The sequence below is a fragment of the Uranotaenia lowii genome, chromosome 1, assembly GCF_029784155.1.
Source record: "Uranotaenia lowii strain MFRU-FL chromosome 1, ASM2978415v1, whole genome shotgun sequence".
NCBI classification, from domain to species: Eukaryota; Metazoa; Arthropoda; class Insecta; order Diptera; family Culicidae; genus Uranotaenia; species Uranotaenia lowii.
Window position 1 is genome coordinate 175,338,064 of NC_073691.1, and position 13,884 is coordinate 175,351,947.

A 13,884-nucleotide genomic window follows, 5' to 3' on the forward strand; every position below is an offset into this window, starting at 1 on the left:
ACGCCCCCCAAATTTCATAGTTGTGCTCACCGCCCCCCTAGAAACTTTCAACGCCCCCAAGGGGGCGGTAGGGACCACTTTGAAAACCACTGTGTTAAAATATTTTGATTATTACTTTTATGATTTGTTAATTTATACACTATGTTTGTAAGCCCCTTCTTATTCTATGTTAATGAGCTTAATAATCGCGGAAACTCAACTGTGATGTTATCACCGTATGGGGAGGGGGTGATCAAGATGTTCACATAACTTTAGGGGCTAAAAAACTTAATGTCAATACTTTTTCAGGTGCAATCGTTAAACATGTTAGTTAATTTTTTATCGTTTTCCTAACCCCGCCTGAAGACTTGTTTTATATCTCTTCTTTTCTACCCAACATAGATTATTTTTTGTACAAAAAGAAAAACCAAATTGTGGTAAGTTTAAGACCTAATTTTCAATAGCAATTTAGATCGAAGAACACAAAGACCAAGTATTTTTGACGTGACCAAAAATATAATTTTTCGAAAAATATCTCAATATTTAGTATTTCTATGTTATTTTAACATTGCTTTGGTGAAGCCTTTGACAACTCATTGTTAAACAATCGCCATTAGTATGGATTGTTACATGTTTCAATCTGAGCAAATAGTAAGTTTTGGTAATGATTGGTTTAGGTTTTATGCTGATTCCAGATTTCTCTAGTTTTATGCAGCTCCAGATTTCATAAAGTTACTTATTACAAAAAAACATGCATAACAGAGCTAAGCAAAAGAATTTTTTTAAATTATTTTTCCGTAAAAGTACATCATTGGCTTTTAAACAGGATTTAAAGATAAATTGAAAAAACTTTGAAATGAAGGCATATTTTATTTGTGATAACTTTCAAATAAATTTCAATTCTTAATTTCTTGATACACTTTAAATTGAAACAAAACAAATTAATTCAAACAAAAAGCAGCTCCAAACTCCATTCATTTTCCAAAAAAGACAATCAAACTCAAGGAATATTTAAATAAGGTAGTGCCGAGAGCCATATTGGATTTTTTTTACGTTACGTTTTAGGACGAAATCGAATTCCAATTTCATTTTGATTTTGTAGTAAGGCCTCTATTTTATCATGTTATGAAGTTTTTTGGTCCTTTGAAGATTGAATTTTTTTTTTTCTAAATTTATTAATGAATGCAATGTCGCCTTGGAGCTAAAATGTGCAAAAATGAAGAAAATATCAACTTCAAAAAGTTCTAGCTGGTAGATATTGAGTGTTCAACTTATTGTCATGATTTTAATCCAACCGTTTTCCCTTTTACAATTCTTATGTAAAACAATTAACATTAACATTAATGATTGTTAAATCAGTTTGATGCCACAAAAGATTGTGTTTTTGTATATAAAATTGTGTTTAAATCACTTTATTGTAATGAGGAGCTTAAACTGCACTTACTTGAACACTTTCATGGAACACTTTGAACTAATTTTAAAGTTTTGCCAATTTCAGTGGTGAAAATCCACAATTTTTCGAACTTCGATGGTCTATTTTATAGAAAAATTATTCAAAAATGCAGCTTTTTTCGTAACCATCTTGAAGAGCAAGAATCCTTCTACAATAGCATGTTTTCAAAGTGGAAAATTTCCAGCAGATTCTTCGAATTATCATCGAAAAAGAAAAGTTTCCTAGTAAATTAACAGATTTTTCGTGATTGTGACGTCTCAGTCTATACCAATACTAAAAAAGGGCTGCCTTGCCACTACCTTCTTTAAATATTCCTTGAATCAAACTTACTAGATGATGCACTCTATTATGTGTTGTGAGACTACTTGGTTGAATAATTTTACTGAATCAAAGCAATCCAAAGATTCCATTTAATTCAGCCACGGTATAACGTGGTTAAACTAAAGGAAATCTTTGGATTTCTTTGATTCAGTAGATTTATTCAACCATGTTTCGATTGCTTTTATTCTGAAGAAGATGCAAAAAAAAACAAAAGAATCACACAAGTAGTAAATTGCCCACAACACATAAGCTCTAGTTCACATTATTTGAAAACTGTTGAATTTCTTCTACCCAAAATGCTTCGACCTTTTCACCAAACAATATTTAATGCTTGTCTGACAATTCTACATTGAATTCTATAATTTATCGAAATGCAGAAAAATTAAAAAGGAGAATAGGTGCACATTTTTAAATAGCTGTTTCGAAAGATTTTGGCGTCATGAATTCGAATATTTCGTCAATTTTGTCTATCATCACCAGATTTGGTGCAATGGCTCGAACAATTTAAAAAATGAGCAACTTTAATTGTATTCCGCTTGATAAACTAATAAACCTACATTTCAACTAAATACTGATAATAAATCAATTTATTTTCTTTTACTTCATGAAGGTTCAACATTTTCCCTGCTTTTCTAATTTCAGAGATACAATTCATTAGAATAAGGTTGCCAGAATTTTTTCCGATAGTATCCACGCCGAACAAAATAGGGATAATTAAACTAAAACCTGGCAAAATCCGAGCAGTTGATTTCAAAATTTTCTTTTGAACTCAAAAACCGGTCAATATTCGGGAAAATTTGGGAAAAAGTACATAAATTATTGCTTTAATATCAAGAAGAAAAACAATTATTTTAATCAAAAACCCATCAGCCGAATTTCAATTGTATTTAAGGCTTCCATTAAATCGTTTATGTTAATTTTGACAGAACTTGTTCTAAAATTTTAATTTTTTTTCACACTAATCAAATTTTAGTTACTTGTTTTAAGTTTTTTGTTCGTTTTTTTTTTCAAAAAAAAAGTTTCAAAGATTAGGAATAATCATTTTTCAACAAAATCCTCTCAACCGGACCATTTTTAAATTTTAAACTGAATATCCGGACAAGTCAAGATATAACCAGGTAATCTGATAAGCTTGATTTCGATAATCAACTGAAAATGATCTAACGAATAGTCACATAAAGATGTTTCAACTGTTTATATAAAAGATTTTTATTTATTTAACTCTTCATTTCATGAAATTTTTTTTTCCTTAAAATCCTTTTAAACAGTTGAAAATGATGTGTGCATCAAGAAAAAAATTAAAATAAAATACGATTTTTCACTTTTTCCAAACATTAATTGTTGCAAATTTTTAACTTTTTGAATCGAAGGGTTAACAACTATGACTGAAAAACGTTTTGTTTTCTAAAAATTCAAAGATTCATTTTAATTTAAAATTTCATACAATTTAGTCAAAGTTCTTTTTTCCGTAGAGCTGATAGGAAAACCAATAAGAAAAATTATTTAACTTTTTCTTTTTTGTGGTAGAAAAATTCGGCTGGAAATATGTTTTTTCGGGGAGTTTTTTCGGGGAGTTTTTTCGGGGAGTTTTTTCGGCTTGCAGTCTTGTTTTTAGCAAAAACGACGTATTGATTAACGTTTCCAACGTTTCGATCCTTATTGGATCTTCTTCAGGGACTAAAATAGTGTTTATTTAGTTAGTTCTGCTGATTATAATTTATGCTTTCTTACCGAAACGATGCCGTTTTCTTGTGAGTGTCGACTTGGTTGCTCGTGTATAGCTGTCTTTTGATCTGTTTTCCGAATAATTAAATTTAATTCGTGTTTTAAGATATAAGGTGTAGTGTATCGACTTACTGCGTACAGATGTTTGCGGATAAAAATCCGTTTGTCTAGTGATTTTGGGATTAATTTTCCACAGCATCAAACTTTTAGAACAGAAGTTAAATTTATTCGCAGTTATCGAAAAAAATGAATCATTCAAGAAAACCTAAATTTTCAACGGCATTGTAACATTTGATTTTTTTTTTCAGAAAAAACACGCAATTTTCAGCTTTCAAAACTTGCAAATCTCTGCGATGGAAGACTGCATTGATTTTCCTCTGAAGTAAGAGATGATTTTGTTGGCCATCTCTTCGATCGATTCAATGCCCGCAATCCGATGAAGATCTTCGGTGCTGTGCCAAGGTGGAAGCCGCAAAATCATTTTCAGAACCTTGTTCTGAATCCTCTGGATGGCTTTTTTCCTCGTCGCGCAGCAGCTAGACCAAATCGGAACTGCATACATTATCGCAGGCCGGCACACCTGCTTGTTATTCTTCAGGCAAAGTCGGGATTTCCTGTTGATGAGAGAATAAAGAGATTTAGTGTATTTATTACATTTAGATTGAATATCTTCAATGTGATTTTTAAAAGTAAGATTTCGATCAAGTGTGAGTCCCAAGTACTTCACGTGATCAGACCATTCTAATGAAACCCCATTGAAAGTTATAAAATGATTTTCATTAGGTTTTAAATATTCAGCTCTTGGCTTATGCGGAAACAAAATAAGTTGAGTTTTGGAAGCGTTAGGAGAAATTTTCCACATTTTCAAGTAATTAAAAAAGGAATTTAAATTTTGTTGCAATCTACTGCGTACCACCCGAAAATTCCTACCTTTGGCTGAAAGCAAAGTGTCGTCAGCAAATAATCTTCTGCCTTTTCCTTCTAAAACATCAGGAAGATCACAAGTTAAAAATTATATAAAATTGGCCCAAGTATACTGTCCTGAGGGTCACCAGCTCTAATGGGTTTCCATGCAGATCATGAATTTTGATAGCTTGCTTGCAAAGTTCGGCTAGTAAAGTAATTTTGAATAATTTTGGTGAGATATACAGGAAAATCAAATCGAGCTAATTAAGCTACTAAACCTTTGTGCCAAACGCTGTCAAAAGCTTTTTCAATATCTAGAAGAGCAACACCAGTTGAATAACCTTCAGATTTGCTAGCGTTAATCATAAGAGTTACACTCAAAAGTTGATGTGTAGTAGAATGTTCATGACGAAAACCAAATTGTTCATCAGGGAAAATAGAATTCTGATTAATGTGGATCATCATTCTATTCAAAATAACTCTCCCAAATAGTTTACTTAAGAAAGGAAGCAAACTAATAGGTCGATAACTTGAAGGCTCTGAAGCACTTTTTCCAGGTTTCAAAATTGGAGTTACCTTGGCATTTTTCCATTTATTGGGAAAATAAGCCAAGTGAAAACATTTATTGATGATTTTTGAATTTAAAATTTAAAGTGCTTTCAGGCAACTTTTTAATAAGAATATAGGAAATCCTATCTTCCCCCGGAGCTTTCATATTTTTAAATTTTTTGAAAATCAATTTAAGTTCATCAATATTTGTTTCACAAGAACTTTCAAAGACATTTTGTTTTGAAAGAATATCATCAAATTGTAGGGAAATTTGAGAATCAATTGGACTTACAACGTTTAAATTAAAATCATGAGCAGACTCAAACTGTTGGGCAAATTTTTGAGCTTTTTCTGCGTTAGTTAAAAGAAGTTTATCTCCATCTTTCAAAGTAGGAATTGGCCTCGGAGTCTTTTTCAGAATTTTAGTTAATTTCCAAAATGGCTTTGAAGAGGGTTTTAGGGTTAACTTTGGGTATTGAAGCGGCTTTAGCATTGACTATTGAAAATGTCAAATTTTCTACAGCCAAATCTATATCTTCCATTGAATTCAGTGGAACGTTCACATCTAAATTACGTTCAATAAAATTCCTATACCGCTCCCAGTCAGCTTTTTGAAAGTTAAAAGTTGATTTTAAAGGGTTTTCAATGGGACTTTGGGATAAAGAAAAAGTTACTGGAAGGTGGTCTGAATCGAGGTCCGCATGAGTAACTAATTGACTGCAATGCTCGCCTAAATCCGTTAGAACCAAATCAATTGTGGAAGGATTTCTAATTGAAGAAAAACAAGTATGCCCATTAGGATATTCAACAGTGTAATAACCTCCAGAGCAGTCATTTAGTAAAATATTCGAATTTGATGAAATATTATTCCAAGATCGGTGTTTTGCATTAAAGTCACCAATAATAAAAAATTTAGATTTTATGTTTCTGTTCACCGCTAGTATGCGGCAACAATTATAATTTTTCCCATAGAAGTTTCTAATTCAATTCCAATTGTTTCTAAGACTTTTGTATTGAAATAAGGAAGAAGTCTAAATTTGAGACGACTATTGATGACAATAGCTTCACCCCCACCTTGTCGATCAAGTCGATCATTTTGCAAAATTTTAAAGAAAGCATTGCTTTTCAAGTTATTGTCCGGCTTTAAAAAAGTTTCAGTGGTGGCAGCAATATGTATGTTTTCTATGTCATCTTGGTTAGACAGCAAAGATCTGGCGTTCCAATTCATAATATTTAAACACCGTAAAGTCATAATAATTTTGTTAGCATAATTAAAAGAAGTTTGAAAAGCTTCAAACATTGAATTTGCTTTCAACATAAGTTGGACCATTTCCATTAAATTTTGATGAAAAAATTTTAATTTTTCCTCAGTAATCTCACCCAAATCAACAAAATTGTTAGGATCAGAAAATGAAGGAGAATTACAGGTATTTGAATTTGAATTTTGGAGACTTTCCCAAGCCTTCGCATGAACGTAAAGACTTGGTTTTTTCCTATTTTGATTTGATAAACCTGAAGAAGGCAACCCATTTTCAACCACCTTTGAGAACGTTAAATAACGAGTAGGTATGTGGCGCAGAATCAGCGCAGGTAACATTAAAATCACTTCGAGCATTACCAAGTTGTGATTCCAATGTAGGCCAAGGTTTACCGCGAACAGGCAGATTGTTTGCCGGCCTAACGTGTGAAGACGAAAAAGAGGAAGGAGGAGAAGAAACTTTTCTGAAACCTTGGGATTTTTCCTAGAAGCAATAATTTTTGCCCTAACGGGACAGTTATGCACAAGCACATAATCGATGTTTTTCCGATGTGGTAAGTATGATTCTATCCTCCTCTGAAGAAAACATACTTTGTGAACTGGAAGCGATTCATTTTGCTGCAAAAAATCGTTTTCAGCAATTTTTATAAAGAAATTAGTTGCTTTCTGAGTAAACGTTTATCAACAGTGGCTTGTGATATAGCTCAGTTGGCAAGACAGTTGCTTCCTGAGCCGATATCCACGAGTTCGAGCCCAAGAGAAAACATCGAACACAGTTGTACCGGATAAGTTTTTCAATAACTGTCCGCCAACTGCAACGTTGATATAAAGTCGCGAATGCCATAAAGATGGTAAAACGACTTAATCGAAACAAAAAAAAAAGTTTATCTACAGGTTATTAAACATTTTATTATTATATTTCATATGTTTCTTTTAACGATAGAAACTAAATTACTTGGAATTCCTAAACAAACTGACGAGCTTCGTTTCGCCAGCAATTACAAAAATGTGATAAAATAAGATTATGCTTTTCAAACAAAGTAAAGGGTGATACGGTCAAAATTTGGTCAATATCAACTTAACGTATTTCTTTCAATTTTGCATTAAAAAAACCTGAACACTCCTCATTTTGAAGGTGTGTGTGTGTGTGTGTGTGTGTGTGTGTGTGTGTGTGTGTGTGTGTGTGTGTGTGTGTGTGTGTGTGTGTGTGTGTGTGTGTGTGTGTGTGTGTGTGTGTGTGTGTGTGTGTGTGTGTGTGTGTGTGTGTGTGTGTGTGTGTGTGTGTGTGTGTGTGTGTGTGTGTGTGTGTGTGTGTGTGTGTGTGTGTGTGTGTGTGTGTGTGTGTGTGTGTGTGTGTGTGTGTGTGTGTGTGTGTGTGTGTGTGTGTGTGTGTGTGTGTGTGTGTGTGTGTGTGTGTGTGTGTGTGTGTGTGTGTGTGTGTGTGTGTGTGTGTGTGTGTGTGTGTGTGTGTGTGTGTGTGTGTGTGTGTGTGTGTGTGTGTGTGTGTGTGTGTGTGTGTGTGTGTGTGTGTGTGTGTGTGTGTGTGTGTGTGTGTGTGTGTGTGTGTGTGTGTGTGTGTGTGTGTGTGTGTGTGTGTGTGTGTGTGTGTGTGTGTGTGTGTGTGTGTGTGTGTGTGTGTGTGTGTGTGTGTGTGTGTGTGTGTGTGTGTGTGTGTGTGTGTGTGTGTGTGTGTGTGTGTGTGTGTGTGTGTGTGTGTGTGTGTGTGTGTGTGTGTGTGTGTGTGTGTGTGTGTGTGTGTGTGTGTGTGTGTGTGTGTGTGTGTGTGTGTGTGTGTGTGTGTGTGTGTGTGTGTGTGTGTGTGTGTGTGTGTGTGTGTGTGTGTGTGTGTGTGTGTGTGTGTGTGTGTGTGTGTGTGTGTGTGTGTGTGTGTGTGTGTGTGTGTGTGTGTGTGTGTGTGTGTGTGTGTGTGTGTGTGTGTGTGTGTGTGTGTGTGTGTGTGTGTGTGTGTGTGTGTGTGTGTGTGTGTGTGTGTGTGTGTGTGTGTGTGTGTGTGTGTGTGTGTGTGTGTGTGTGTGTGTGTGTGTGTGTGTGTGTGTGTGTGTGTGTGTGTGTGTGTGTGTGTGTGTGTGTGTGTGTGTGTGTGTGTGTGTATGTGTGTGTGTGTGTGTATGTGTGTGTGTGTGTGTGTGTGTGTGTGTGTGTGTGTGTGTGTGTGTGTGTGTGTGTGTGTGTGTGTGTGTGTGTGTGTGTGTGTGTGTGTATGTGTGTGTGTGTGTGTGTGTGTGTGTGTGTGTGTGTGTGTGTGTGTGTGTGTGTGTGTGTGTGTGTGTGTGTGTGTGTCCAAAGAAGAATAGCAGCGTATCAAAATTTTGCTCGCAAATCCGAGCTACTCGCACGCAAAGCTGGCAAAATCGCTAAAAGTCGCCAAATAAATCGTTACAAATGTAATTACACTGTTTGGGGAACGTTTGTCGACAGCCAGGAAGTCTGGATCAGGGGGAAATCGAAAATCGGAAGCCGCTGAGACGACAAAGAGAGTTGCCGTTAGTTTCAAGCGAAACCCTAACCTCTCTCTCCGAGATGCCGACAAATCAGCTGGGTGTATCGTCTACAACCGTGCATCGAGCCAAAAAACGAGCCAGACTATCGACTTACACTATCGACGCGATCCCGGAGGCTGTACACGACGATGTTGACGAAGTTTGACTGCGTGGTAATGGACGACGAAACCTACGTCAAAGCCGACTACAAGCAGCATCCGGGACAGGAGTTTTATACGGCAAAAGGAAGGAGAAAGGTAGCAGATATTTTCAAGCACATAAAAGTGTCAAAGTTCACGAAGAAATATCTGGTTTGGCAAGCCATCTGTACCTGTGGCTTGAAAAGCAGCATTTTTATAGCTTCCGGGACTGTCAACTAAGAAATTTACGTGAAAGAGTGTTTGAATAAACGTCTGCTGCTTTTCCTGAAGAAACACGGTTGTTCCGTACTGTTTTGGCTGGATTTGGCATCTTGCCATTACGGTAAAAAGGTCATGGAGTGGTACGCCGCCAACAACGTGCAGGTGGTTCCCAAGGACAAGAACCCTCCCAATACGCCAGAGCTCCGCCCAATTGAGAAATACTGGGCTATTGTCATGCGGAACCTAAAGAAGACCAAAAAACTGGTAAGGACGAGCAGCAGTTCAAGACAAACTGGCTTTTTGCGGCGAAGAAGGTGGATAAGGTGGCTGTACAAAATCTGATGGCAGGGGTGAAGCGTTAGGCCCGGCAATTCGGATTTGGAAAAGCGGAAGCCTACCTGAATATTTTTCCTGAATTTTATACTAATTAAACTTGAAAAAGAAATTTAATTTGATTTTTTAAATAAAGGATTTCACCAATTTACACGCGTTTTCCCTTGACAAAATTTTGACCGTATCACCCTTCATGATATACCTTACACTGAATAAACAATAACTTTTCAGTAAGAGCATTCTTTTTAAAAAAAAATAGAAAACCATCACATTAACAACGTATCAGTTTCTTTCCAAAACCCATTCTCCAATTCGAACGTTTACCGTTTAAATTCAACGAAAATGTCGCGAAAACTTAAGCTGGTTCATGAAAATGACGCTTTTTCGTTACATGACTATCCGAAAATCTATACCAACAATTCTCAATAAATAACTGTGCACAAATATTTCTCATCGATCGTATGCATTGACTTCTGTAAGTATGTATGTATGTATGTATGTATGTTTGTTTGTTATCCACCATGGGTGCACGGATTCACCGTAGTTCCTGCCTAATTATGTGCTCACATGCATTCTTTAGATTATTAAGTTCGACAAATTTCCAATGCAATGCGTACACCGTATCCGGACCCCATGGCTTCGTATGAACTGTTATGAAGTGAATTTATTGTGTTGATGTAAGTTTATTTTGGAAGATCAAGTCAATCAGGTGGGCTAGTTCACTTGCAGGTACTCCGACATCCGTGTATATACCTGGCCAGCTGGCAACTGATTGAACATTCTTATCATATAGTCAGTTATAAGAGGAAACACATCTTACCTGTCGGCTACTTATGGGATTCTAACCTAAAAGTTTTCTTGCCGTTACCGGGAATCGAACCCAGTAGGCCTGGCATACCAAAACCAGACTCGCGCCAGTCTATCCGCTAGACCACATCGGCGCTCTCTCGATCCTATGCATTGACTTCTAACTCATAATTCCACTATACGGATCGATACGTCTTACCTAAAAATAAACCCCGTGTGCTTATTTTTACATCCATTTAATTCTCCGTCTCTTAAAATCCTGATGTGGTATTTTAAATCCCAATCCGATGCATAAAAATGTCAATATCTTAAAACCATAAACAGTAAATATGGACAACACCTTTTGCTGACCCTTTACACCAAATTTGAAACCCGAAATCAATTGAACGTCGCTTAAAATTCCTGGGTTACAATTTTTATCTAAATCTAGTAAATAATATTGTCAAAATCGCAAAAACAGTGATTAGGGAATATGGACGACCCCTTTGACCGGCTCGATATACAAAATTTGACACCTGAATAAGGCTGCCCGGCTTGTAAAAGCCGCATGCGTGAATTTTCATTGAAATGCAATTAAGAATAACGTCAGTATCACAAAAGCAGTGAACATTCAATATGGACGACCCCTTTTGCCAACCCCTTGCACAAAATCTGATACCTGGAATCAAATGTCCATCCTCCAAAACACTCATGTGCAAATTTGATTCCTAAACTTCCGTGTGCCGATTTTCATCTTAATGCAATTTAAAAACAGGGAACAGATTATATTGACGACCCCTTCCCTGAAGTTGTATAATTGGAATCAATTGTTCGTTTCTAAAAACTCCCGTGTGCCAATTCTTCATCTCAATTTAATAACGTCGATATTGCAAAATAAACAATGAACAGTGATGAGGTAATATGGACGACCCCTTTTGCAGACCCCTTACACAAAATTTGATACCTGAAATCGATTATCCCTCCATGAAAACTTCTCTGTGTCAATTTTCATCCATTTCCATTAAAAAAAAAACCCGATTTAATACACTTATCAGTGGATTGGAGGCTTTCTTACAGAGTGTCAATTATCTTTGGAAATAAATGACACAATAATGGATTCCTTATTTCTTAATTATATATTATTAATCTAAAAAAAGATTAAAATTAAAGAAAATCGATAGCAAAAATTACTAAACTCAATATTAAAAAAGGAGGCCAGTGCGTTTTTTAGAGAATAAGCGAACTGACATTCAAGGAGTTCATTTACTATAAAAATATTTCAAACTGTTTAAGTTTGAGAGTCTCATTTCTCGACGCTCACTAGTGGTCAAGGGGTTAACCTCCTCAACTCTCATGTTAGATGGCGTGGGATCGATTCTGTGCTGATGTATGAATTTTTTGTCAAATTTTCGATCGGCCCCATAATTAATTTAGCGATTGCTGGCTACTGCTGCTGAGCAAATGGCTTCTTTTTTTGGAGCCGACATAAGCATGATATTTACTATGAAATAGACAAATTTTAAACAATTTTGTTTTTTTTTTGGTTTTGCGATATGACCTACAGGAAAAAAAATCGAATTTTTTGATACTAAATTCATCAAAATCGTGATACCTGGAATAGGAGTTAATGTGGTAAGAACGTTTCAATGGAACATACAAATTCACGGACATCATCGTAACTCGTCGAGCTGAGTCGATTTGTATATATAAAGTGGGGTCTTTGACGCTTAAATAGTGATATCCCCAACTGACCGTTCGCTATGCCTTTCTGTAAGAAAGCCAAAAACGTAAATATCGCTAAAACAGTGATTAGGTAATATGGACGACCCCTGCCTCAAAAATTTATGATTGGAATCAATTTCTCGTTCCTTAAATCTCCCGTGTGCAAATTTTCATCTCAACGACCCCTGCCTCAAAAATTTATGATTGGAATCAATTTCTCGTTCCTTAAATCTCCCGTGTGCAAATTTTCATCTCAATCCAATGTATGTATATCTCTGTATTTTTCTCAGTTATATTTTTTTCTTAGTAACACCAATTTGTTCATTTTTGGGTATGGTTAAATATCAAACTTTATGTTTATATTTATTAAAGATGTTTAAGAACATCTTAATTTGTTAAATTTTAATATTGAACCATCTTTTTTACACAATGAAAAAATTATTATTGATGATCCAGAAAACAAAGTTAGAAACATTATTTTCATAATTTGAATTTATTAGTTGAGTTTACCAAAAACAAATCTCTCTTTCTACTTAGCGTTTCACTCAAACCACCAACCCACCTAAAATGGCAAACTCCGTCCTTGACATCGCTACGGTTCGCTCTCGGGTGTGCTCAGGAGAGTACATCCTATGCGCAAAGGAAGGGGTCCGATCATGCGGAGCATGGACGATTTTTAGGATCGTGTGTTTAAGCACCACGAGGGAGAGTGTCGGGTTTGTGCAGTGCGTGAACTGCCAAACGCTTTTCCGGTTCGGCAGGGGAAACAGCACGTCGAACCTTAATCGCCACTACGTCAGTTGCAGGGCAGGCGAGGCCAACTCTTCTTCCAACGCTCCAGCTTCTGGAGGCGAGCCTGGAGTAGAAGGGGGAGTCGAGAGAACTCCGGAAGGCGAGTCAAGTGGCCAACCAGCTACACCTGCTCCAGCACCACCGCGACAGGCACCAACTCGAACCAGAGGAACCCGAACCTCACGTCCCAGAGACGTACCACAGCGCGTCAAGGACCAGATCACGGACGCTTTCGTGAAATGGGAAGCCTTGGATCTGTGTTCATTTAGCGCGCTAAATGGACCAGGTTTCAAGAACTTGGCGCAGCAGCTCATCCAAGTTGGTGCGAGGTATGGGAATGTGGACGTCGAAAGTGTCCTGCCAGACCCATCGAGCGTTTCGAGGAAACGGTGCAAGGTTGCTGAGAAGGTCAGAGCCGAACAGTTGCCAGAAGTGAAGGAGGCTTTGCGAGCAAAACGCTGTGCTTTCGATGCTGATCTGTGGTCGGATCAGTATTCGGGAACAGCGTACCTCACAACTACAGCCCTATACATCACGGATGAGTTCGAGCTCAAATCGCTGGTACTATTCACGACTAACTTCCCAGCGGACCAATCCGAAACCGCGGCCAATGTTAGGAGTTTTTCAAATGCCGCACTTGAAAAACTCCAGATTTCTCAAGAGGACATTGCCGATGTGACCCACGTAACGGACCAGCGCTCAAACATTGCCGATGCATTTGCCGATCGAAACCGTTTGTCCTGCATGGCCAATAATCTGGCCTCAGTTTTGATCCATGCATTAGATGGCAATTTTTTGAGAGACCATGCTCCATCGATCTTGGCATGCCTGCAAGTAGCGAGAAACGCTGTGGCCTACTTGAACCGGACAGGCTTTTCCAGTTTGTTGCCTCCAACTGCGAAAGCTAAGATCGAAGTCCGCTGGGATTCAGATGTGGATATGCTACTGGATGTCGTCGACGTTTTTCCACCGATTGCGGATGTTCTTCGCCAGAACGGTGAGCAGCAGATGTTGGATGGTTGGGACGAACAACTAATGGAAGCATTAGTTCAAGTCTTGGTTGAATTCAAGGAGGTTTCCGGGAATATTCAAGCCAAGATGGTTCCAACCATTCAGTTCGTCGTGGTGAAGTTCTACGATCTTCTGGAAAAATGTCAACCGATGGAAGGCGACAACGAGGTGTGCATGATAACTTTA